The 27,849-nt window shown below is 39.1% G+C and overlaps 1 protein-coding gene across 1 annotated transcript in view; it reads right to left on the reverse strand.

Annotated features, from left to right (window-relative positions):
* The window catches only part of ARL6IP6 (ARF like GTPase 6 interacting protein 6), a 106,776-nt gene that overhangs the window by 1,633 nt on the left and 77,294 nt on the right, over positions 1-27,849 (reverse strand). The window lies entirely within an intron of this gene.

Consider the following 27,849-nt stretch of genomic DNA (forward strand, 5'->3'; position numbering starts at 1 on the left):
AACGTAGGAGACTGGATGAAAGGACACCAGTTAGGAGGTCTTAAAATAATTGTCCAAGCAAAAGGTAGCGGGCAGTTGTAGTGTTTTGTCTACTTTGAATATATGTAGCTTCAGATATTAAGTAAAAATGGGCCAAGTTTATTAGGCCAGTCACTAGGTAATAACAATAAAAAGCCAAATTCATGATGAGGAGATCTAGGCCCAAAAAGGAAAAACCCTGGATTTTGCCACATGACCAAATCTCTGGATTTTGCCTGTGGCTATAATCCCATCAACTGGCCTTTCATTGTGGTTATACCCCATCTCCCAATTCTGTTACCCTTAACCTAGACTAGCCCTCCACTTTCTTACCTCCTTATGGCCCCCTGCCATTTCCCACCCTTACTCCTAGCTAGTCTCCATTCTCCCTTGGCCACATAGTCCAGGTCCCAGGCATTCTGTTCACTCCAGTTTACAGGCCACTCCCATCCAGATCCTCCTTAAACCCCTCCTCTAGTCACCCCAAACTACTTGGCCACTCCTAGGTCCCTCCCACAGTCCTTCTAGATAGATAGATAGATAGATAGATAGAGATAGATAGATAGATAGATAAAACGTCCGTCTTGTCTCTGTTAAGCTGCTCAGATTTTTACAGTCTAGCCAATACCTCACAGGTGCTCAGATTCCTCAAGAGTCTGGCCAATATGACGGATCTTTAATAAACCTTGTCTTTGTTGAAAGAAGGCTTGGGTCAAATTTTTTTGGGCAGGACCCATGTGTCATGATCTTGGGGTCACAGTACCCCTAAACCTCCTAATTGTTGTCCTTTCATCCAGTCTCCTACTTTTCCAATTCATTCTCCATACAACTTTGAAATTGACATTTCTAAATTGTAGGCCGGATCATGCTGATGGGGTGTGGCCCAAGCCAAGGTCTTCACCCCTTGCCCCAAAGGGTATCTGGCTCCCATTTATCTACAGGCCCCAGCCCCCATCTCCCTTTGAAAACCTTAGCCAACCTTTTAATCTTATTCAGATGCTCCTTTGCCCCTGTCCTAAACCTCATCATTCACATAGAACTTTTCATCATAATCATGATATAAAGTAATATACCTATGATCTACAGCTCAGGTAGATTAAGTAATGTCAGTTGAGAACTAACCCAAACCTAAAAAAGGGTTTAGAAAGAATTTTTTTAAGTCATTTGGCAAAGGAAAGAGAGAGAGCTAGGAAAAAGTATGGCTCCCTCAAGTCTCTGAGATTCTGAGTTCAAACAAGGGTACAAACTGAGAAGCCAGAAAATAAGCAGTTTCCAAAAACGACAGTTTTTTTGATGTTGCTTAAGATGTACATGTGATGTGGTTTAGGGGTTCAGGAGTGCTGGGACCCCAATATCACAACATATGTGTCCTGTCTAAAAGAATTCTACCCAAGCCTTCTTTCAGCCAAAGATGAGGTTTATTAGAACATCCATCATATTGGGCAGACTCTTAAGGAGTCTGAACATGGATAAACAGTGGCTAGATTATGAGAATCTAAGCATCTTAATGGAGACAAGATGGACCTTATATACAGAAAGACTGTGGGAGGGACTTAGGAGTGGCCAGTAAGCTAGGGTGAACAGAACTCCTGGGACCTGGACCTTGTGGCCAAGGGAGAATGGAGCCTAGCTAGGATTAAGGGTGGAAAATGGCCAGGGGCCATAGGGAAATAAGACAATGGAGGGGAGATTGGGTGTAGCCACAATGAAAGGCCAGTTGATGGGATTATGGCTTCAGGGAAATGCCAGAGATTTAGCCAAGTGGGAAAGTCCAGGGTTTTTCCTTTCTGGGGCCCATATCCCAACCCCATCACATGAGCAGGTAAATTTAAGTATTCAATAAAATTTGGGAAAAGCCAAAAATACAAGTGTTTTGGGTGGACCTGAAACAAGAAAGCAAAATGACTGTCTGATGAGGCTTTATAAATAGTTGAAGAAAGAAGAAAAGTGAAAGGTAAAGGAGAAAGAGAAATACACAAATTAATGCAGAATTCCAGAGAACAGCAAGGAGAGATAAGAAAGTTTTCTTAAATGAGTAATAGGAAGAAGTAAAAGAAAATATAGAATGGAAAAGACAGATCTCTTCAAGAAAATTAGAGCTATCAAGGGAATGTTTCATGCAAAAATGGGCATAATAAAAGACAAAAATAGTAGGGATTTAACAGAAGTAGAAGAGATTAAGAAGAGGTGGGACTAAGAACTATACAATAAAGATCTTAACATCACTGATAACCATGATGGTATGGTTACTGATCTAGATCCATATAGATCCATAGATCTGGAGAATGAAGTCAAATGCTCCTTAGGAAGCATTCCTAAAAGATGATGTTGAACTGTTGCATCCAGCTACTCTGTATTGGAAAAGATCAGTTTATGTCTCATTCCTAAAGAAGGACAATGTCAAAGAATGTTCAAATTTCCTAGCAATTGTACTCATTTCACATGCCAGCAAAGTTATGCTTAAGATTTTGCAAGCAAGACTTCACCAATAAATGAACCAAGAATTACCAGAAGAGAAGGCTAGTTTTCAAAGAGTCAGAGGAACCAGAGACCAAATTGCCAACATTTGCTGGATTATGGAGGAAGCAGGGAGGGTTGCAGCAAAACATTTACTTCTGCCTCATTGACTACATTAAAGCCTTTGACTGTATGTATCACAACAAAATGTGGCAAGTCCTCAAAGAGATGAGAATACCAGATCATCTTACTTGTTTCCTGAGGAACTTACAAGAAGCAGCAGTCAGAACCAAAGATGGAAAAACTGGTGTTTAAGATTGGAAAAGGAATACTATAAGGCTGTATATTGCCATCTTATTTAATTTATATGCAGAGTACATCATGCTGAGACTAATGAAAATCCCAAAATCAGCTTATTAATTAGGTTAGCAAATAATCTGTAACTTGATGGTCAGCGGTCTCTCTTGGTAACCAAAAATAATAGCATGGAGATCTCAATGCTTAAATACTTTTGGAAAAATGGGTTCCCCAACAGGCAGAGATCAGCCCTGATTGGTGAACAATCAATGACAGTTCCCCCTGCAGAGGAAGTGACTTGATCATGAGACTAAGCTGCCTCCAGCTATCTAGACAAAGGCATTCATCTCCACCCAGACCACTCAAATTGAACAATGGGGGTGAGGGAGGGGGAAGGATAGGGTTTCCAAAGGCTTGAGCCTAATGCTTTTAGGGCTGGGATTCACCTAGATTAGACTCTATTTACACTTCAATCAGAAGTAATCTCTTTGTTGTATGGGTCCCTCCCGAGATTGAGGAGAGTGTTCCCAGAGTATTAGGCCGATCTCATCATCAGCCCTGTCCTTCAGACTGACTGACCCACAAGGACTGTTCCCTAAATGAGGAAATAGAAAGGAAAAAACCTCAATCCTAATTTAATAATTGGTTATAATAGAAAATAATAATTTCTCTTAATGCAAAATGCCAGGCTGGATGAATCAAAAACTGGAATTAAGGTTGCCAGGAAAAACATTAGCAATCTCATATCTGAGATCTCATATCATCATGCAGACAATACCACTATTACAGCAAAAATCAAAAAAGAATTAAGAAGCCTCTTGATGAGGATAAATGAGGAAAGTGTAAAAGCTGGCTTAAATTCTAACATCAAAAAAGCTAAGATCTTGGCACTTGATCACATCACTTTCTGGCAAATAGAGGGAGAAGAAATGGAAGTAGTGTCAGATTTTCTATTCTCGGGTTCAAAGATCACTGCAGATGGTGACCACAGCCATGAAATTAAAAGATACTTGCTCCTTGGAAGGAAAGCTATGGCAAATCTGAACAACATACTAAAAAGCAGAGGCATCACCTTGCCAACAAAGGGACAAAGGTCCATATAGTCACAGCTAGTTTTTCCAGTAGCAATGTATGGCTTTGAGAGTTGGGCTATGAGGAAAACTGAGCACCACAGAATCAACGTTTTCAAATTGTGGCATGAGAGAAGATTTTTGAGAGTTCCTTGGACAGCAAGGAGATCAAATCAGTCATACTTAAAGAAAGCAATGTGATGGGGTTGGAATCTGGGCCCCAGAAAGAAAAAACCCAAGACTTACCCACATGGCCAAATCTCTGGCATTTGCCTGAGGCTATAATACCATCAACTGGCCTTTCATTGTGGCTAAACCAATCTGTCTTCCATTGTCTTACCTCCCCATGGCCCCCAGACATTTCCCACCCTTAATCCTAGCTAGGCTCCATTCTCCTTTGGTCACAAGGTCCAGGTGCCAGGAGTTCTGTTCACCCCAGCTTACTGGCCACTCCTAGGTCCCTCCCACAGTCTTTCTGTATATTAAGGTCCAAGTTGTCTCCATTAAGATGCTCAGATTCTTATAATTTAGCCACTGCTGGGATTCTTATAATCTGCCAATAGCTTACTCATAATGTTCAGACTCCTTAAGAGTTTGCCCAATATGATGGATGTTCTAATAAACTGTCTTTGGCTGAAAGAAGGCTTAGGTCAAATTCTTTTGGGCAGAATCCATATGTTGTGATTTTTGGGGTTCCAGGATCCCTGAACCCCTAAACTGCATCAAATGCAGACTATTTATTGGAAGATCAAATACTGCAACTAAAGTTTAAACTGCTTTGTCCACATAATTAGAAGATGGGACTCATTGGAAAAGACCCTGATATTGGGAAAGATTGAAGGCAAAAGGAGAAGGGGAAAGAAGAGGATTAGATGAGGGGATAGTGTCATGGAAGAAATGAACATGAGGCTTGGACAGACTTTGCAAGATAGTGGAGGACAGAAGGGCCTGGTGTGCTGCAATCTGGGGTCATTACTACCCACATCTCACATTCTGGGTTAAACAATGTCTAGCTGATGGGGTTGGGATCTGGGCCCTAGAAAAGAAAAACCCTCAACTTTCCCACATGGCCAAATCTCTGGTGTCACCTGAGGCTATAATCCCATCAACTGGCCTTTTATTGTGACTACACCCAACTTCCCCTCCACTGTTTTACTTCCCTATGGCCACTGGCCATTTCCCTGGCTCCATTATCCATGTCCCAGGAGTTCTGTTCACCCCAGTTTATTGGCCACTGTCATCCAGATCTTCTTAGGCCCCTCTTCCCATCACCCCAAACTACTTTGCCACTGCTAGATCCCTCCCACAGGCTTTCTGTATATAAGGTCCACCTTGTCTCCATTAAGAGGCTTAGATTCTTAAAATCTAGCCATGGGCTGGGAATCTTGTAATCTAGCCACTGCTTAGATTCTTATAATCTAACTGATGGGGTGTGGCCCAAGCCAAGGTCTTCGCTCCTTGCCCCAAAGGGAATCTGATTCCTATTTTTCTATAGGTCCCAGTCCTTATCTCCCTTTGAAAGCCCTAGCCCCACCTTTTTGATTTCATTATCTATTCCCATTGTCTATTGATCTCACAGACCTTCCAATCAGAATTCTCACCCACACCCTTTTCCCAGACCCTCCCCTGGTCACCCAAAGTCACTGTAGTATATAAGATCTACTCTGGCCCTCATGCAGGGGCTGAGAATCTCATGCCCACAAGGTGGAGACTTTGTCATGCCAGCTGGTCCTCACGGTGTTACCTGGCCTATGTAATTTATCACTAACAACCCTTTCCTCTGGCTGGAAGATTTGAGTTGAATTTTTTCAGGCAGGGCCCAGTACCATGATCTTGGGGTTCCCAGCACCCCAAAACCTCTAGACCTCTTCATAACCACTGCTTACTCATGTTTGGGTTCCTTAAGAGTCTGCCCAATATGACAATGTTCTAATAAACCTTGCCTTTGGCTGAAAGAAGGCTTGGGTTGAATTCTTTTGGCCAGGAACCATGTGTTGTGATTTGGGGATCCCAGGACCTCTGAACCCCTAAACCACACCATAGCCACATAAATCTGGGTTCAAACAATATTAGTAAATAAAGTATTTTCCCCACAGTAACTGATTCAAGTTTTTTGAGGCAATCAGGGTTAAATGACTTGCCCAGAGTCACACAGCTAGTAAGTATCTGAGGCCAGCTTTGAGCTCAGATTCTCCTGACTCCAAGGCCAGTGCTCTATCCACTGCACTACCTAGCTGCCTAAGATGGGATCAAACCCAGATCTCTTGATTCCAGGTTCTACATATTTTCTACTGTACTATGTGGCTTCTCTTTATCCAATTATCACATTTGGGCTTATTTTAACCCTACTTTCTCTCTCTTCAGAGATTCATCACAAGAATTCTTAATCAGTTTTAACAAGTCTCCCTCTCTCAAGAGCTTCCTTAATTTGTCTCAGTCTGGACTTTTTTCATACTTGACCACTTCCATTCCACTAAGCTAGTTAAGTTTTAAAGTTTGATAAAACAGAAAATAAAAAAATCTTTATCTCTAAGGTTTATCTCTAATCTAAGACCTCCAGGTAAATGGAGAATCTGTAATTTAAAAACAAAAGCAAAAAATCTCCCATAACAAATTTTCCCTATTCCCTAAAAATTCAGTCTTTCCATTGTTCTTTGGGATCCTGTCTATTGGCCTGGTTTCCTGTCTCCTTTCGGACTGTCCTTCAGGACCTAGGATCACCTTGACCAGTCTAACAGTCTAGAATATAATCTATGTAGTTTATATGACAGCAACTTGGTTGCTAGAAAGAAAACAAGATAAAAGATTTCTAGTTCTACACCACCACTTTTAGTCTTGCTAAGTGAAACTCTTAGGAAGACTTGCTTGGATTGAGAAGCTGAAAGGAATTGAAAACATTGCAAAGGAACTGAATCAAAAGGACAGTCAGCTGGGGGGGAGGGGAGCTGTTAAAAAAAAAACTACTTTATTTAAGATCTTCTCTGGCTGGCTACCTATGAGGCCTGAATCATAAAGAACCAGGGCTAAGAGCTAAAAGAACTGAGACTCCTCCTCTCAGGAAAAGACTACATAGCAGCTTTAATACAAAAGAGAGGGCTCCTTTGAATCTTCTACTCTTTGTGGAGAGGTCTCTCATATATTTAAATGGCTATGGAAACCCATATAGTTTATCCACCACTCAGCTGCCAAAGTGATCATCCTAAAGTGCAGATATGACCAAATCATTCCTCTGTTCCATAAACTTCAGTGGCTTCCTATCGCCTTCAGGATCAAATATAAAATATTCTGTTTGGCATGAAAAGCTCTTCATAACCTGCCCCACCTCACCTTTCTATACTTCTTACACCTTACATCATCCCTCATCCTCTCCTCATTCCCCACTCAGCAATACAATGACGCTAGCTTCCTTATTTTTCCTAAACAAGATGCTCCATCTCTTGAATCTAGGCATTTTTCTCTGGCTGTCCACTATACCTCAAATGCTTTTTCCTCATCTCCACATCCTGGCTTTCTTTAAGCTCCACCTAAAATCTTAACTTATACAGGAAGCTTTTCCTGAACCCCCTTAATTCCAGTGTTTTTCCTCTGTTGATTATCCTCAATTTATCCTATATATAGCTTGTTTGTACATGATTATTTGCAAGTTGTCTCCCCCATTAGGTTGTGACATCCTTGAGAGCATGCTAAATCTCCATCAATGCCCCAAGAAAGAACATATGCCTCAAGCTGGGATGGCCTGACTATATCTTCAGTGACAGTGACCACTTTCACATCAGCAACTACCCAGAAATGGGTAAAATAGCAAGGTATCATATGGGCATTCCATGTCACACACAACCCTTAAAGACACAGGACTCTAAGCAAAACTTGAAAGCCTGGGTTGACAGACTTCCAAGAGCATTCTTCACTCTCAGCATAGCAACTGCAAGAAAGAGGCTGTCACCCCTCACTAGTCTCCTTGCAAACCCACTAAGAGGAGGTGGAAGAGGGGGAAGAACTCTTGAAACCAATACTGAAGCTCATAATCAAGAGGACAGCTGTTCTTGGTTATATAAATACACATCCAGATGCCCCTCTCTTTTCCCCTTCAAAACCACGGTAAGCCAGAGAGTGGACTTTGTGTATGGCAGGTTCCACAAATGCTGGGGGTACTGACACCCAACTTAGATGCTCTGAACCCTCCTGGTCACCTTCATAGTCACTCTTAAAAGGAAAGCATACACAGTGTTTTCTTTCCCCAGAGTTGTAAATTTTTCCCCAAACCCTTTATCTGCAGCCAGGGGAAGCCACAGGGAATTTGCCACTAATATGTCAGATCCTATAGTGTTTGGCAGGGAGGGGGAGGATAAATATGATAGAAAGCTGAAAGGAGCAACAGGTAGATTTCTATGGAGACGGTGGACCAAGGAACAGGCAAAAACCCTGTAGATAATGAAAGGAGAAGAAAAGATGAACAGACTAGCAGAATTAGAAGCCAACAGACCTCAAAAATGAGTCAGATAAAAAGTAATGGGGAAGAGAGCAATAAGTCTTGTACATGTCTCTTTTCAGCTTGTTTCTCCTTACAGGTTAAGCAGACTGGACCTAACTACTGATAGGAAGAGATAGAGACACTATCCTCTATCTCCTTCTCTTTCTCCTGAGGGTTCTCTTGATTTACCTGATTTGCAGCCTGTTCCACTGGCTCACCACTTGTGACTACATCTTCATGTTACCATTAGGATGGCATTAAGGATCACAATACTCCTGGAGGCAACCCTGGCCTGGGTCTCCCAGGAGATTCTACACAAAACCAGAACTAATCAGGAACCTTATGGCCTTCTGTGATTACAGCCTGGCCCCAGAAACGCTCAATGGACATGTCTAAGGCTTTTCGTTGAATTCCACCTAGGGTTCTCCCCTCCAAAAGGAGAATTTAACCTGCAGGTTATGACTTCCAAGTAGGCAGTCTTCAGATGGTTAGCAGACAAACCAACTTTTTTTAGAATAGAGAAAGTCATTGTAGATACCATTAGTAAGTACTTTGATGGCAGTGAATATACCTTTTTTAAGTTCTGCTGTTCAAACATCATCTCTGCTATACTAAGCAATATTTCTGGCTAGTGTGTATTCCTCTGCCACTCATGCCTCCTCCTCAACTTTGGGGAGAACTAGGTTCAGAATTTTGGCTATGCAACCAAGTTCTCCCAACTTTGTAACTATTCAGTCTCAGACTTTGTGAATGGGAAGGGCACTTCCCCCAACAGCCTGGGCATGCCCCTCCTAGAACATTAGTTTTAGTGCAAGTTCTCCATCCTGGCAAGTGAATAAAGGACCTGGGTCTCTCTGTAATGTCATAGTCTCCCCCCTACTAGTCCCTAATAAAGATTCTACCCTTAGGTTCAATAACCAGGTCATTCACTATGCACAAGGGCTTCCTGAATCCTTATTACATTGGCTGGCTCAAGGTCTGTCTCTATAATCTAACTAGATGTTTCAAATACTAGGTTCCACAGATTTGTCAGGGTCTTCCTACCCTGGATAGGAGAATAGAGGGTAGAATGCATGATCCTCAACTTATCAGTCAACTGATAAGCCCTACTACAGATAAGGCCATAGGTACCTTAAAAAGAAGCCTTCATTCCTTGGCACAGATGGTTTTAGATGAATGTATTGCCCTAGATAATTTGCTAGCTAGTGAAAGAGATGTCTTTGCCCTATTTAACATCTGTTACTGTTAGGTGAATACCAATGGAAAAGTAAAACAATCCCTGGAGATTAGAGATTGTTGTTGTTGTTTGTCCTTCATTCTCAAAGAAGTCCATGACATCAGGGAGGTGATGCCCTGACTAGCAAGTGAATTGTATTTAAGTGAGGGAGGGCTGTGCAAAGTCACCAGCCTAACTTTCTCCTTGGGAACCATCTTAGTCCAGTGGCAAGATATAGATCAGGATGACTGGAAATGGCCCTGGACGCAGTAGGACACCTTGACCTTTTTAAGCTAAGGTCTTTAACAGGTCTCAGTCTGATTGAACAAACCACCTGGCTCTCCAAGTTCCAGCAGATAGAGCCATCGGATTTCTCCTTCTGGTCTGGGCTAGTCTCTTGGGGAAGATGACTCAGAGGCTTTATACAATTAACTACCCTAATGCTCAACTTAATCGTCACAGTATTAATGTTGATCCAGAACGTCCTGAGTTGTAGTCAACAGACACTACCTCTGTCATTTGGTGTCTGATTGGCTGAAGTGAATCTCCTGTTCAGTTTATGCTGAGGTGGGTCAGGATAGTGGAACCAGGGGGTGGATTGAATAAACAGAGGAGACTGTGGTCCCATTCTCTTAAGATTGTCCCCTGTCCTCTGGTGTATTTAAGGTTTAAAGCATCCCCAGTTCTAGTTAGAACTAGCTGCTGAAACTCTCCAGCAAGCTTGCTGACATGGCATAATTATAATTCCATCAAACCTCATCATGAGTAGGCTTTCCTGGTTAATTTTGAGAAATCCTGCTTTTGCTATTGGCCCACGTTTCTGGACACCATTGCCCTACCAATGACATGACAGCTGCCATGGTAGACACTTTGTCTGAAAACTCTCTGTATCCCCATGACGAGGGAAGCTCTCTGCCTTTGACCCATCCCACTTCTCATCCAGGCCACCACCCACTAGGTGCTACCCCATGGGACTGCAAGGACAGAGGATGCTTGACTGAATTACTGTACACTCCTGTGCTTGGTTTGAGGTTTGGGTATCAATAAAATAGTCTAACCCATTCCAATGTGGCTTTCACCTGAACTCTGCCCTATATTTGTATGACAGAAGGTAACTTGGGTATTTCTTTTCCTACATACATCCAGCATTATTTGGCCTTGTTTCACTTATGCTCTAGAAGTCTTCACCAGAATGAGAGTAAAAGTGGTAGAGTAAGAGTGGTAGAACAAATTCAGAAAATTGCCCCAGGGCCCATAGTTCCATAAGAAGAACCTGGTCACTGAACAGTAACTAAAGAACTAAAAGAAATGGACTCAGAGAAAGAGATGGCTCAGACCCGAGATTCATATACATATGTAATTTACCCAGATAGGGTATGTCCCAGATAGGGATGGTCACAAAGCCCTCTGGGATTTGTAGCTCTTCCTGGTTTGGAAAGAAATGAAACTAATGAGATCAGCCCTTAAATAGGGATGTGAGGAGGGTGAAAAATTACAAATGGAAATGGATTGTGGAGGATGTGAAGAGAGTGGAAGAGAGAAGGGTAGAGAGGTGGTGATCATTTGATAGGAATGATTTGTGTGACTGTGGGGGTATTGTCAGGCACTCATTGTGATGTGAGACTATGGAAGAGCATTGGGAACTGCTCAAGAGAAAGAGAGGCCTTTTGCAAGCACAGGACTGGAAGTTTAAAACCCCAGTTGATTAATAGAGTATCCTGCCTGCTCTCTAAGGAGGGTCCTAAGCACCAGCCATTTCAAAATTGCTACCAATGGAGCCCTAAATTTACCTCATAAGCATATGCATACTTGCATAAATTTACCTTGAAGACATAAACCAAGGTTACAATACAAAATTAATAATGGTAACTTTTATCTACTGTTTTATAGTTTGCACAATGCCTTATATATACATATACATGAATGTGTATGCATGTGTATACATATATACCTTGTCTCACAACAACCTGTGAAGTGTCAGAAATAGCACCAGCTTTATTATTCTCATTTTATCTACCTTACTCCACCATCTATCCTCATTTTATACTGAAACTGAAGTTAGAAAAGTAAAGTGATTTGCCCAAGGATCAAACAACTAGTGTCAGAGGCAGGATTTTAACCCAGATCTTCCTGACACCAAGTCCCCAGCACTATTCACTACACCATGCTAACCCGAGCTGGCTGTGAGTGAGTTGCAACAGATTCCCAAGTCTCCTTATTGACTGTGTACCACTTGACTTGGGGGGATTCAGCCTCCCTGCCTCCCCATAATACCTTATTACCAAGGCAAATCCTGAGTTGGCCCTTCCCCTTTAGACACACAAATTGCTCTACCTTAGACATTCAGTTTAATTTACTAAACCAGGGCTCCACCATGTCTTTTCCCTTCCAGACTCTATTTGATCATTTAAACCTTATTTCACTCATACAGAAATGAGCTGGGGGAGAAAAGAGGGGAATAGATTCATATGTTTTACCCCAGACTGACAACCTTGCTAAGGCCTGGAGATTAGTATGGCTTAAGTAAAAAGGTTAATAACCTGTAGTCAGTCTTAGACTAACACCATTTGGTGAGCTTTTTGCTTTGCAACAACAAGGAAAAATCAATTTCTTATTTCTTCTCTCCATATCAGAAGTGAAAAAACTAAAAGCACTTCCATTCTGAAAAAAATGGATTTAATTAGCCAGTCACTTGTTCTAGAAATGTCCTACTTTCCATAGTAGCGCAATGATGCTGTCTTATGTATCTCATACATAGAAAGGCTGATGAAACAAATTTTTACCTGTATCTTGGGAGCCACTTCCTGAAAGACTATCTTCATACGTTGACCAGTCTTACTGTTTACGTCTTAAGAGTACTCTAAATAGAAACAAGGATGTCTGAGATAATTGAACAGATGGCTTCAAGGTCAGGGACTCTGTCTTTCCTGTATTCTCCAAATCCTATGATCAGTATTTAATAAGCTGGATACTTCCTCTAAATAGAAGGGAACAGTAATGGTCAATATGCAGTGGGGGAGAGAGCCTTTGCTCCCAGTCCCTACCTCTAAAGCATTAGAGGACTCCTCCTCACCTCTGCAGGCACAGGTACATAGATCTAAAAGGAAGGATTAAGTAAGGAAGGTCCAAAAACACAACCATCAGAAATTCTTGTTGGTATACTCTGGCTTCCTTTGCCCAGGGTTTATCACATATTGTTGAAAACTATTCAATGAAGGTCTTTTCTCTAATATCACATAGGCTTTGAGGAAATTGGAAAAAGGCATCCATAGGCCCAAGGAGAGACCGAAGAAAGAATAATTCTCTCTCCTTTATACTCAAGATTGGCACATTCATATAGCCCTTTCAGACAGAAAAGGGAATTAGATAAAGAAAATGTACATGGAAACTAAATAACACATGTGGACTAAATATGGCAGATAGGCATTTCTATCACTGAGTAATAGATAAATCATAAATTCTCATGGTCTGACAGTAATATGTTTTTTCAGGTGAGGGTGAGGGATGATCACATTAATGTATCTAACATATACTGATATATAAATGACCCAGGGCAATTCAATTAACCTTTTAGTTCTCTACGCTGCCAAACATTTTGGTCACAAGATATTCTCAAAAATTTATACTCTGAAAAAATTTTATACTCTTAAATATTCTTAAATTTATATTCTTACTCTTAAATTTATACTCTTAAAAATTGAGCTTTTGTTTATGTAGATTTTATCTATTAATATTTACAGTACTAAAAGTAAAACTGATAAAAATTTTAAATATTTACTTAATTTATTTAAAACAATGAAGTAAATAGTATATCTTTATGACAAATAACTATTTTACAAAACAAAAAAAAAGCAATCTAGTGAAAAGAGTAGCATTGTTTTACATGTTTTTGCAAATCTCCTTAATGTCTGACTTAATAGAAGACACCTGGATTCTCATCTACTTCTGCCTTCTACATTGCCATATGTTGTTTTTGTTGCAACGTAAAAAGAAAATCTGGCCACACACAGATATGTAGTTGGAAAAGGGAGGAATATTTTAATAGGCGAATAATGTCTTATATGATTATGGATATCATTTTGACCTCAGGGATCCCATGAGAGTGTCTCAGGGACCCCCAAGGATCTTTAGATCATACTTTGAGAACTACTACTTCAGGCAGATCTCTTAAGTCTACAAATTGCAGGGGCAGCTAGGTGGCACAGTGGATAGAGCACCGGCCTTGAAATCAGGAGGACCTGAATTCAAATCCAGCCTCAGAGCAAACACTTGACACTCACTAGCTGTGTGACCCTGGGCAAGTCACTTAGCCCCAGTTGCCTAAAAACAAAAAAACCAAAAAAAAGTCTATAACTTGCAGAGAAGGTGCAATCTGTATTAATAGAAGGTGTTTTCTCAACCTGAAGTTCCCTATATAAAAGGAAATCACAGGTCCTGTCTCCATCCCTATGCCTATCCCTTTCCTTAACCCAATCCCTAACCCTAATAGAATTCTCTATTTTTTCCATTAATGTATATCAGCCACTTATATACCTGGGCTCCTGATAGATTAAGTAACTGAGAGGCCTAACTAAGGTTAAGAACCTAATCAGTGTCAAAGGCCAAACTTGAGCCCAATTTAGAAATAAGGAAGACTGATTCCTGGGTTAAAACTCTCTCCATAATACCACAGTAACTCTCCATGCTTCAAGGTTGTGACATGTAAAAACTTTCGTGTCATTTCTCTAGATCATCATGAATTTAAGCATTGACTAAATTCTGTCAAATGTAATTGGGTAGTCTTAGACAACATTTGGAAGTTCTCATACTTTTGAAGTTTTTAACACCTGGGACAAAAAAAACAACAACACCCCCCACACACATACACTGATTTGTGCTACTTTTGACCAAGGACAATATATCAAACATTGAAATTTTTGTGTTAGGCCTACTGATCTTGAATGCACTTCTAACAGCAGTTCTCTACAAACACCTCAATCTTAAAGTTGCATTCCTTTCTTAAACAAGCAATTGTTAATAATGCTGAATTTAACCAAATTGCAAAGCTTTGTGATGAGGCAAAACACAGCTGCAGCTCCAGAAACAGCCATAGAACTAAGGTAATTGGCTAGAGACTTCTAAATAATAGTTCCTTTATTCTTTTTTTAATATTATGTATATGAAAATTTGCATCTCATTTAAGATTTCTATATTTATTGTTGATCTCTAAGTTGGACACACTTTAAAAATAAGACAGGAGCAACAAGGAGGCTTTTATTATATTAAAAGGAAAAATAGATAATAAAATGTATTTTCAGTCTGTGAAAGGTTATTTATATGGATGTTCCCTTGTCTTAAACTTAAGGTTAATAGACATATAGATAGAGAGACAAAAGAGAGAAGAAGGATTAAGAAGAAAATCTTAACCAAATTTGAGAAAAGAAAATCTAATATTCCATAATAAAAAGAATTATCTATTTTTAAGGCTTTAAAAAATACTTCTGGAAACCAAGCCACTCATTTTCAATGAAAAAGTAGAGTTTTTCCACTAGCATATAGTCAGATTTTGCAAATATTTACTAAGTATAAAGTGAAGAAAATGGCACTTTGTATTCTGAGAATACAAAGATGAAATCCAATGCAACTATTATTGGGAAGTTTACAATCTGATAAGGGAGATAACCAAGTTACAGATATCTGCGTATAGAAAGTGTGGGATGCCACTCATATTAAAAAAAAAACTCGCTTAGACGTTTTTCAGGGAGAAACAGAAAGTTAATTTATTTACTATTCTCAAGAATAGGGTGTCCCTCCACCGCTCTGATGAGGGGAGACAGAGTACAGAACTAAGAACTAGATTAAATAGCCCTAACAGGTAAAATCCCCCCTCCCACCAACTGGCCAATGTTTTGGCTCACAATCTATGGAAACAGAAAACAAAACAAAGAGAACAATATACATGTCTGTATTTAGCCCCTTAGTTTGCTGAAGTAATACCAAAGAAGCAATTAAAGATGTGCAGTCAAGCTAGACACTGTACTGTATAGCCAGGTCACCATGGCCAAAATATAGCAACAGTTACAACCAGATACGGGGCGGGGGGCATGTGGTTCTTCAGGAGTTTCAGGCTTGGCAAACTTTAATGACTGATATAACAATGGCCTAAAAGGGGGAGGAGGGAGGGTACTTGGGACTGGACTCCCATAACTCAGGTGATTTCTAGTAAACCGAAACTTAGGCCTATCAGGCTGTTATGCCTGCCTTGAGTCTAATCCAATTTCTATTTATTCTTCTAAGAAGTCTTCACAGGACCTCTTATCCCACTCAGCCTTATCCCAAACCTTAATTACACTGAGAAGTCTTCACTGGGACATCCCATTCAAGGAGAAAAGCATTTATTAAGCTCGTACTATATGTCCTAGGTACTATACAAAGTACTTTGTAGAAATATTTTACAAATTATTTTGAGTACTTTACAAATATCTCATTTAATATTCACTGGGAGGTAGGTGATTTTATCTGTATTTTACAATTGAAGAAACTGAAGCAGGTAGAGTTTAAGTGACTTGACAGGGTCACACAGGTACTTGGTGTCTGAGGCTGGATTTAACTCAGGTCTTCCTGAGTCTAAGCCTCTTGCTTTATCTACTGCACCATCAAGTTGCCTCCAATAAATGTTAAAGTGAAGTTTATACACCATGTAATGAAAAATTGAAGAGAATGATCATTTCTGACTGGGAAAAGGGGAGAGGCAGGAATCATGGAGAAATTTATATTTGATTCCTTGAAAGAATGGAAGAATTTCATCCAGTAGAGAAGGGGTGGGGAGTCAACAAGAGAAGTAGGGTGGCATAATGGATATTCTGGACTTGTATTCAGGAAGACCTGGCTTTAAATCTCACCTCTAGCTTTTTAACCCTAAGAAAGTCACTTAAACTCTCTGAGCCTCAGCTTCCTCCCAGTAAAATAAGGAGACCACCAATGACCCTTCCATCTCTAAGTCTTCTGATCCTATGATTTCAAAGTATACTATCAATCGGTAATTATCGAAACTATCTGGTGCTGGATTAAAAAATAGATCAAAAGAACAGCATGTAATGTCATGATCTAGAAAGAAATGAAAATTTTAGACTACTCTTCAATAAATCCAAGATCATGGAACACTGGGGAAGAAATTCAATATTCAACAATTACTCTTGGTGAAATTGATAGTAGTTTGGTGGGGAAAAAAATGACAGTAAATTTACTACCTACTCCAAATGCTATCATTTGTTACAAATGGATCAATGATAGAAAAAAAATCATAAAATTAAGATGAAATATATCTTTCGTGTCTGTAGAGAAGTGAAAAAATGTTTAACTATCCATCAATTAGAAGATATTATGAGATTTGATTATATAAAAATAAAAGCTTTTCCTTACAATGAAAAGCAATCAATTCAGAATAAGAAGGAATGAAATAAACCAAGAAAAAAACTTTGCAATAAACTTGGTCAAAATCTGACATCTAAAATCTATAGACATCTAACATAAATGTAACATGGTTTGGGGTGCTGAGAACTACAAAATGTCAGGTAGTGTCACCTGGAATGAATTCATGAACTCAAACTGTCTTCCAGTCAAGTGGCAAAGTTTATTGTAATGCCAATAAAGCAGGTGAAGTTCCTTAGGGAACTTTCAAACTAATAAGAATGATGCTGACCCTTATATGCAAAAGGGACGTGAAAGGAATGTCAAATAGGCTAATTAGGTGATCTGGGTGGGATTAAGAAGTGGACAATAGGTGCAAGTAGTCTGGGGTGGGCCAGGTGCCTTGGGTGGAGGTGCTAGAGGTCTGGGCTTCTGGAATGTATGGGGAAATTCAGAGACTGGACAGAAATAGCTTTGTTAAGGGGACAAGATAGTTTTGTTTGTGATGGGGTATGGGACCTGAACCTCTAAAAAGGGTTCTTGAACTTTTCCAGGATTTCAGCAGCCCGTATCTCTGGCATTTGCCTGAGGCATCTGGCCCATCCCAGCATAATACTTTCAACTGTCCTTTCATTGTGGCCCCACCCACTCAGTGACCACCCCAGGCTACTTGCTACTCAATCCCTTCAAGTTCTTTTTACTGATCCATTTTCCCTTTCTCTATATACAAGTTTCATTCCCAACCCCATTTAAGCACAGACTCACTAGGAGTCTCACTCACATAACCTGTGTCGTAATAAACTCACTACTTGGACTGAAAGAAGGCACAAGTGGTTGAATTCTTTTGAGGCAGGCCTCTGCCCTGTACCCTTGCATTTTGGGGTTCTTAGCACCCTTGGACAGCAACATTTGCACAAAGGTTTTGCCAGAGGTGTTGTCCAGGAGCTAGAGACAGAGTCCTTGGGCCAGTACCCTGCACTGATTCTTGAAAGAAGAGTACTACATAGATGATCAATAACCTAATGAAAAAGTCTTCAAAGTATGCAATAATCAGAGAAGTCCCTTTAAAACAACTCTGTTCTAAAAAAACCAAAAAACAAAAAACTCTGTTCTAAAAAAACCAAAAAATAAAAAACTCTGTTCTACCCCTTTGCCCCTATTCACTTGGCAAAAGGAGTAAAAGACAACAAAATTCAATGTTTGGAAAAACTAGAACAATGATACGATGCTGGTGAAGCTGTGAATTGGTTCATTCAAAACATATTAGCCAAATTATTGGCTAATAGACAAGAAAAACATAATTTACTAAAACTTTAAAAAGTAAGTGCTGCTGGCTTTCTTCTTCTCTAGAAAAATGGCAAGTAGAACATCTATGAGGGTGATAGGAGGAACACTTTCCCCACTCCAGAAGAAAGGATAAACTACAAAATATATATAAATAGAAATATAAGATATAAAAAATAAAAACAAACCTGAACCTGGGTTTGGTCTACCTTTTTGTTGGTCTTTGCAGAATATTGATCATTAGACTGACATGTCTAGGCTTGTAGGTACCCTTTGAGTTCAAAACATTCTGAGGTTCTTGGTCTGATGAGGATGGGATCTAGACCCCAAAAAAGAAAAATTCTGGACTTTCCCACATGGCCAAATCTCTGGCATTTGCCTGAGGCTATAATCTCATTAACTGGCCTTTCTTGTGGCTATGTCCAATCTCCCAATTCTGTTATCCTTGCCCTCCATTGTCTTATTTCCAAATGGTCCCCTGTCACTTCCCACCCTTAATCCTAGTTAGGCTCCATTCTCCCTAGGCCATAGGTCCAGGTCTCTTGTCATTCTATTACTTCGCAATCCCCGCAGGCTTCTTGGCCACTTCTAGATCTCTCCCAGTCTTTCTGCATGTAAGGCCCATCTTGTCTCCATTAAGGGATTCAGATTCCTTAAGAACCTAGCCAATAACTTGCAAATATTCAGATTCCTTAAGAGTCTGGTCAATATGACAGATGTTCTAATACATCTTGTCTTTGGCTGAAAGAAGGCTTGGGTCAAATTCATTCAGGCAGAACTGATGTGTTGTAATTTTGGGGTCCCAGCATCCCTCAACCCTTAAACCTCAACAGGTCCATTAGAGAAAGATGAGTGTTGACTCTTCATAGAGAAGCCAATTGTTGACAATAAGTTGAGCCCAAATTCCAGCCTGATTTGCCAGAAGATGTGCATCTGGACTTAATTGGATGTTTTAAATATATTTTAAAAGGTTCTGTTTCGTTTCCTCCTCCCAACAGTGAAAAAGAGCTGAAAGGGAGAAAATTGATTTCTTGTTAGTTGAAAAGATTATTTTTTAAAAAAAAAAAAGGTACTTCTATGTCTATGTTCTCTAAAGTTTTAGAATAAATAAATGTACTTGGTCAAAGTACAACTTTTTGACAGAAATCTTGGTCAAAGCCTCTTCCATAATCTATTGATACATACGAGCTATTTTTTTGCTTTTAATATGGCTAATTATGTTAATTGCTTTCTTAAAGTTGAACCATTCCTTACATCACTGGTATAAATCTAACTTGATTATAATGATTTTTAATATAACTTGCAATTGTATCTGATATTATTTAATTTTAAAATATTTTATTGGTATTCATCAATGATATTGGCTTATAATACTTTTTATTTTTCCCTGGAATGTGTATGAAGACAATATATGTCTCATAAAAAGAACTGGCTGTGTGTTTTCTTTCTCAATTTTGGAGAATAATTTGTGAAACAGAACTATTCATTGTTCTTCAAAAGTTGTTAGAATTCTCTTGTAAATCCATTTGAAAAGGATGGGATTTTTTACTTCCTTATAGTTTAATTTACTTTTCTGAAATTTGATTATTTAAAATCTCAATTTGATTTTCTGTTAATTTCAGTATCATATTTTTGTAGATAATTCTTTTGTAATTTTGCTGGTGTAAAAATGTAAGTAGCATGTTGTGATTATTTTGTTTCTTCTATGTTGTGATTTCACTTTATTCATTTTTTTATTTTGTTAATTTTATTTCCTTCCCTCTCCTTTTAATTGTATTGGTTAAAAGCTTATCAATTTTGTTAGTCTTTTCAAAGAACCAGCTTTAATTTTGTTTATCACTTATGTAGTATTTTTAGTTTCTAATCCATCTATTTCTACTCTAGTTAAGATTTCTTCTCTTGTGCTTATTTTTGGTTTGTTGGGTTTCTAATTTTTAATTTCATATTCAGTTTATTAATCCATTTTATTAATATGTATTCTTGGGCATATACTTTTCCTGAGGATGTTGTTAGCTGAATCTCAAAAATTTTAGTATGTTGTGTGTCTTATCTCTATCATTGTCTTTCCCATATTTATTAATTGCTACTAAGATTTGTTGTGCTGCCTGCTCAGTATGTCATTATTAAGTCTTCATTTAGGTTGTGTCTTTTACTTGTGATCTTTCCATTTATGGCTGTTTTTATTGTGATGATATGTAAGGAATGTATTTAGTATTTGTTTTTTTAAAACATGTAATTTTTAAAATTTATAATTTTTGTACCCTACTATATGATCTATGTTGGCACATGGTGCTGAAAAACATGAATATTTTTAAGATTTTGCCATTCAGAAGATTTCACACATCTTTCAGCTCTAATTTCTGCAAGAGTTTATTCAGTTATTTATTTTCCATTTTGCTTATCCTTCTATTAGATCTGACCAGCTCTAAGAGGGGAACATTAAGATTACTTAACTATTTTTGTGTTGCTATTTGTATCTTTTTTGTTAGAAACAAAGGAACGTTAACTGTTCCTTTACAAATTTAGCTGTTATACAATTTGATGCTAATATGCATAGTATTTATTAGTCCATTGTTTATAATGTCTTTAAGTATATCATTTATCTAAATTGATACAATGAATTTTTATTTTTGTTTTTTCTGATAACATGATAGCAACTCCTGTTTTGGTTTTTGTTTTTAAATTCAATTGATGGAAATCATCATCTTGTTAGATTGCATCAACTTTAGTATTCACAATTCATCATTATCCTCAGTACTTCTGCCCCTGGGATTGGAATACTGCAGTAGAGAGAGAGCAAAGTCCTCTCAAAACCTCCATGTGAAGAGGGCTCTCAGACTAGCTATCTCCTCATGACACCAGCTTACAATCCTCATGTCCTACCAGCTTGCAGTGTTTGGACTGGACTCCTCCATGTCCCCAGGCCTGGTACCTTCTCCAACTCCCTTCTTCCCCTAACCCTCAGAGATATTCAGCTTCTTTTTGTGTGTTGTTTCTCCTCCCCCCACACACACACATTGTAAGTTCCTTGAGGATAGGAATTGTCTTTCTTTTTCATATGTCCCCAGAGCTTAACATAGTTCCTAGCACCTAGTAGGTGCTTTAAATGTTCATTGACTACCTGAATAACACATTTTATCCCAGCTTTTCTTTTTTGATTCTATGCATGTCTTTGATTTTTGAGCAGTTTAGGGGTTCAAGGACCCCAAAATAACACACAGGTCCTGTCCAAAAGAATTGTACCCAAGCCTTCTTTCAGCCAAAGACAAGGTTTATTAGAACATCCATTAGCTGTTCTAACTTTCCCTGTAACCTCCATGGAGGATTCAGAGGTGCAGAGGGAAGGGAGTAAGCCTCAGGGAACCAAAAAGCAACTACAGTTTCCCCAATTCCCTAGTGCTGAGGGAATTGGCAGAATTGAGCATACACTTCCGGATAGGGAGTCCATCCTGCTGCAGAAGGTGTACCCAGGTCCGTGGCTTTGAACTAACCCAGTGGACCAAGAGGCTGGGAGCATCAGGCCGAGTGCCAGATAGCCTTGTAACTGTCTGCCAGAAAAGCACCTCCAAGTCTTAATGCTTAGAGAGCAACCCTAACTGCTAAGAAAGAAAGGAGGGAGGGGAGGCTTACATACCTTCCAGTCTTGGCTGGAGAAGAACTTGGGGTTAAGCAGTTTCCCTGTACAAGCCACCAAAATGATGCTGTTTAGGGGTTCAGAGGTGCTGGGATCCCAAAAATCACAACATGCGAGTCCTGTCCAAAAGAATTCAACCCAAGCCTTCTTTCAGCCAAAGACAAGGTTTATTAGAATATCCATCATACTGGGCATATTCTTAAGGAGTCTGAACATTAGTAAGCTATTAGCTAGATTTTAGGAATCTGAGCATCTTAATGGAGACAAGATGGACCTTATATACAGAAAGACTGTGGGAGGGATCTAGGAGTGGCCAAGTAATCTATGAGGTAATAGAGTTTCAGGGAAATGAAGCCTAGATAGGACCAGGGTGGGAGGGATAGTGGGGCCATAGGGAGGCAAGACAATGGAGGGCCAGGCTAGGTCAAGGATAACAGAATTGGGGGATTGGGTATAGCCAAAACAATGGAATGATGGCTTCAGGGGAACACCAGAGATCTCCTTGATCAAGTGGGAGAATTCAAGGACAGTCCAAAGGTTTTCTAGGGCCCATAGACAAATGGGGCTCAAATTGGGACAAAGGTCTCACTTTGGGCCCATACCCCATCAATTTTTACACGTTTTTAAAAAGTAACACATTGATGGATTTTATTTTCTTATCCATTCTGATACTCTTAATTTTATTGGATTGTTCAGTTCATTCATATTTAAAGTTAGGCTTGTATTTTGCTCCATTGGTTTCTTTAGTATTTTTACTTAGATATATATAAAAAAACTCTTTCCTCAGTTACATCTATACTTTGCCCCTGTGATTAGTGTGTTTAAATAACTTGATGCAACTCTATTCCCACAGGCTCTCTCAACATTTCTTCATTCCATTTACTTACTTTTATTCTAATTAAGTTTTACTTATATTAATTATTTGTTTTTCTTTGTCTGTTTCATCCTCTTTTCTCTCATTCCTCAGTTAAGTGGTTATTTCATAATCTTCCCTTCTTTTCTTCCTCTAAAATCTTATACTTATTTTTTTTAGTCTGTCTCTTTTCCTTTGCTTCATTCTCTTCATTAATTCTCTTCTAGTCTATTCTGAAATGTTTATTAGCTGATTCACTCCTTGGAGGTGGGAATCACAGGGTTAGTCCATGATATTTTGTTCCATCTCTTCTACCTCTACTTTTTCATGTCTTTAAATTCTGCTTATATCTTTATCCCTTTGTTTCTTTCTGTATCATTTGATACTTCTTTGTGCTGAGGTTTAGAGGTACTAGGACTCCAAAATCACAACATATGGGTCCTGCCTGAATGGATTTGACCCAAACCTTCTTTCAGCCAAAGACAAGGTTTATTGTCATATTTGACAATTGCTGTATTAGCCAGACTCTTAAGGAATCTGAACATTACTGAGCTATTGGCTAGATTTTTAAGAATCTGAGCACCTTAATGAAGACAAGATGGACCTTATATACAGAAGGACTATGGGAGAGATCTAGGGATCCAAGGGAGAATGGAGTCTAGATAGGATTAAGGGTGGGAAGTGGACTGGAGCCATAGGGAGGTAAGACAATGGAGGGCTAGGCTAGGTTAAGGGCTAACAGAGAATTGGTAGATTGGGTGTAGGCAATAATGAAAGGCCACTTGATGGGATTATAGCCTCAGGCAAAATCCATAGATTTGGCCATATGGGAAAGTCTAGGATTCTTCCTTTCTGGGGTCCAGATCCCAACCCCATCATTTGTTTTTTGCTTCTCTTCTCTCCCCACCCCCATAGGTTTCTAGGTCTCTAAAAGTTCTAGGTTCTTATTGAGAATTTGTCTCTTGAAAACTTTGGTGTTTAAGAATTTTTAAAAGTATTCCTCTTTCATTCACTTTGTGGTTCTTCCCCTTTTGTTTTAGTTTAAATCCCCCAAAATTGGGCTGTATAGTTATTTTAGCCTTCTCACAGGATTTAGAGTTCACTGGCCTGGATGCCTACCCAAGGGAACAGTACTGTCAGCTAAATTTCAGTTCCCATTCCTACAGGCCCAGGGCAGCCTTGTGTGGTACACCACCATCCCCGCCCAACTGTTCCTAAAGGGTTCCAGTTCTTTTCCTTTTCACAGATAGGCTGAATTGAAACGCGCCATTTATTTATTTACTTATTCATTTATTCATTCATTCATTTATTTATTTTTGTGGGATGGAAAAAAGGCAGAGAGGATATTTCAGTCAGAGATTCAGCAGCTTTGGGAAGACCTCAGGCAAAAGGCAACCCATTATTCTTATATCTAAGACTTTGGTCCAAAAATCCAAATCCCACTCTCAGTCATTTCCTCTTACCTAAGCTGTTCACTTTCAAAATCTGCCTTTCTTCTAAGTAACTATCTTTAGTTGGCAACCTAGGCCTTCAAAATCTCTATTAATGCTTTCTAAATTCCTTCTAGTAGCTCATTTATCTCAAGTTGAGTCACCAGAAGTTGGTAATGATTATGCAGTTTAATACATATCAGGAGACTCCTAAAAACAAGTCTTAGAAAGACAGCATACATGCGGATTGTTCATATTAACTCAACATATATATATATATATATATATATATATATGTGTGTGTGTGTGTGTGTGTGTATGCATGCATGTATGTATGTACGTATCTTAGTATGCTTGTCAGGGGCCCACCAACCAACAAGACTTGTTTTTTCCTTCCTTGTCCAGTACTAGATACTCTTTCTGCTGATGGAATTTGTCATTCCTTGGAGTACAACACATTGTTTGCTCCTCAGTGGCCTGATCTTTCCCTTCTGTCAGAAGATGTTTAAAGTTAACACACAGATCCAAAGACACAGCAGAATTTTTGCCTTCTCTCACATTCTTCTAAGCTACAAGTCAGATCAATAGTATCCTTTGCCTTTTTGGCTCTTTTTCATCCTTTTTTTTTTTTTGCTCTTCTCCAACTTTTTAAAAAATATACCTTCTTTTCTAGTGGGTAAATGAACCTACATTTTGTGGAAAGACAATTATACTTAAAAATAGAATAAATATTAACATAGTAAAATTTCTGCCAATCACTAGAATAGTTTCTTCTCCCTCCATACTTATGAAACAGAAATCTTTAGGTCTTTGTCTTTTTTACAGCTAGATCTCAAGCTAATTGTTGCAGCCTACATCCTATTTGCCACATCTGTTAGCCATGCAGGGTGCTGCTGCTGTGGGCTTCTGGGAGAAGCTTTATTCATAGCTGTCCTGCCAGCCTTGTTGGAGGACTTTCCCTAACTTTTCTCACAATACACAATGCTACCTGCTCAGGTGCTCAGGTGCTCAGGTGCATTTGGTCTGCAATTAGTAGATTCCTTCAGATCCCCTAATGAAAATAGTAGCTGCAAACAGCTGCTATCTCAGAGAAGGTTTTATGTATATCTTTTAGACACTTCTCACCTTTCCATTGTTTCCTCTTCTCTACACATCCTGAAGCCTGTATATTTAGGCAAAAAGGAGTTTTTGTGTTTGTTTGAGCTGCCTGAGCAAAGGAAAAGAGGCAGTAGAAGATAAAAGAACAACAAGATGCTAACTGTAGAATGCACTTTTGGAACAATTTTTACAGAGAAGTGTATTCTATTAATTTTTTTTTTTTAGGCAATTGGGATTAAGTGATTTGCCCAGGGTCACACAGCTAGTAAGTGTCAAGTGTTTGGTCTGAGGCCACATTTGAACTCAGGTCTTCCTGACTTCAGGGTCGGTGCTCTATCTACTGCGCCACCTAGCTGCCCCCTCTATTAATTTTTTTCAAAACTCACAACGTAGAGTTGCAGAATTGTTATCCAATTTGATGTGTCTTAAAATGAATGCCATTTTGAGAATTCTGTACAGATTTGAAAGAAAAACAGAGAGAGAAAGGGAATGTTGATTGGAGCAAATTGATGAAAGTAGATGGAATCAGGGGCACAAATGCCATCCTCTCAGATCAAAGACAAGGAAAGAAGGGTAGATGAAGACATAAAGGAAAGGCAATTAGGGAGCTCTTTATTCTCAGTAATGTAGAATGCACAGGATTTGGGGTGGGGAAAGAAGTGAAATCTGGAGCTTGAGGAAATCACTGTGGAAAGTGGAGAATGTACTATAAAGCCAATCAGAGAAGAATTAAAATAGGAGATTCTGTGTCATGACCAACATTTATGCCCCAGTGGTTGCTGATTCTCTGTGGGATTCATTATACACTCACACTCACACTCCCTTCTCAGAATTCTGACATCAGCGGACACTCACAGGGGGACTTTAATCTAGGTTCAATCTACAGGCTGTCTACATGCTTGTAGCAATTGTCTAGTCATTGGCATAGAAGTCTGTATCATTGAAAACACTACTGAATGTCTTGACAATAAATGTCTGGATTCAACATTTTAAAAATAAGGATATGGGGCCATAAAAAATCTAGACTTCTAAAAAATTCTAGGTGAAAAACAATATGATAGCAATTGTTTTACTGAATGCAATTCCCATCCCCAACCCCTGCCACCATTCTTCTATAAGAATATTCTATTCTTTAAAAACTCACATAGGGCTGCAGACTTGTCATAAAATTTTATGTCAAGATTCAAATTCCAATTTAAGAGTTCTATGTAGATTTGAGAGAAAAAATTAGTCATTGTACATATGGAATCACTCATGGCAAGCCTTAATTTTGGGGGACAGGGGGTAGAGTTGTGCTTTCCTTAGTGTAGAAAATTCTTAGTATGGATATCTACTCTACCAATGAAGATATTAAAAGGACCTGAAATTTATAGTCCTAGAGAGTTGCCTGGGGTGCTTAGAGGTTAAATAACTTGTCCAGGATCATTCAGCCAGTATATGTCAGAGGGGGATTTGAATTCATATATTCCTGACTTTGAGGCCAGCTTTCTCTATGGAACCTTGCACTACCTCTCATCACCCAACTTTGCTCAATTATGTGCCTAATTGTGTCAATTAAAAAGAGAAAGAAAAAAATTACTTTCTCATCCTACAAGATTACCAAATCAGTTTGGGTTATAAAGCAAATGATGCTATTCCACCCTGTGTCTTTCACTTGCCCAAGTACATTATTACTTTACCTAAGGCTGGTTGAATAACTATTTCCAAAGGTGGCATAATAAACTGTAAAAATTTATTCTAGTGTTATGAAGGAATTAATTCATTTCCCCAAAATGAGACATTTCCTTCCTTCCTTGGTAGTTTGAGATCTTTTACAAAATGTACCATTTTCACTTCCCTAACAGAATTTACAAATGATTGCATAATCTTACTGTGCTGATAATATACTGTTGAATAATATAACATGGTACCTCTTCATCTCCAAATGCATTTTACAAAGAATAATTAAGCCCCTATCACTCCATGAGGAGACAGGCCAATGAGGGCACAGACTTTAGTGAATGTTTAATATGCTCTAATCCATGCGGATGTTTGGTGAGCCTGCTTTCAGAAATGTATGACAGAAAGGCCTGATGTGTTCAGAGAAAGCTCAGAGAAAGTCAGGAACAGGGCCAGGATAGGAATGAAGGCAGGCTGGCCTAGAGGTTCCAGGAGGGACTCACCAATGGGAGTGAGGTGGGGTCAAGAACCTGTGGAAGGATATTCCATAAGAAATGAGCCATGTGGCCCTAGGTGCTGAGGAACATTCCATGATGCACTAGTAGTAGAAGGGGCACAGTTTTGAAGTCCAAAGAGTAAACAGTAAAGAACAGTAAAGAACTCTTTCTCTTTTTCCCATTCTTTATATTCACAGGGCCATCATCCTAGTTTATTTCATTATGTCTCATCTAGATTACTGTAATGGCCTAATTATTCTTTGTTATTCAGTCATGTCCTACTCTTTGTGACCTCCTGCACCAACAATCCATGGGGTTTTCTTGGCAAAGATATTGGAGAGGTTTGCCATTTTTTCCCCCTGGTTCACACAGCTAGTAAGTACCTGGGGTCAGATTTGAACTCTGGTCTTTCTGACTCCAGGCCCAGTACTCTATCCACAATGCCATTGAGCTGCTCCCTTTATTATTCAACCTGC

The sequence above is a fragment of the Phascolarctos cinereus genome, unplaced genomic scaffold (assembly GCF_003287225.1).
Source record: "Phascolarctos cinereus isolate Bilbo 61053 unplaced genomic scaffold, phaCin_HiC Scaffold_726;HRSCAF=1367, whole genome shotgun sequence".
NCBI classification, from domain to species: domain Eukaryota; kingdom Metazoa; phylum Chordata; class Mammalia; order Diprotodontia; family Phascolarctidae; genus Phascolarctos; species Phascolarctos cinereus.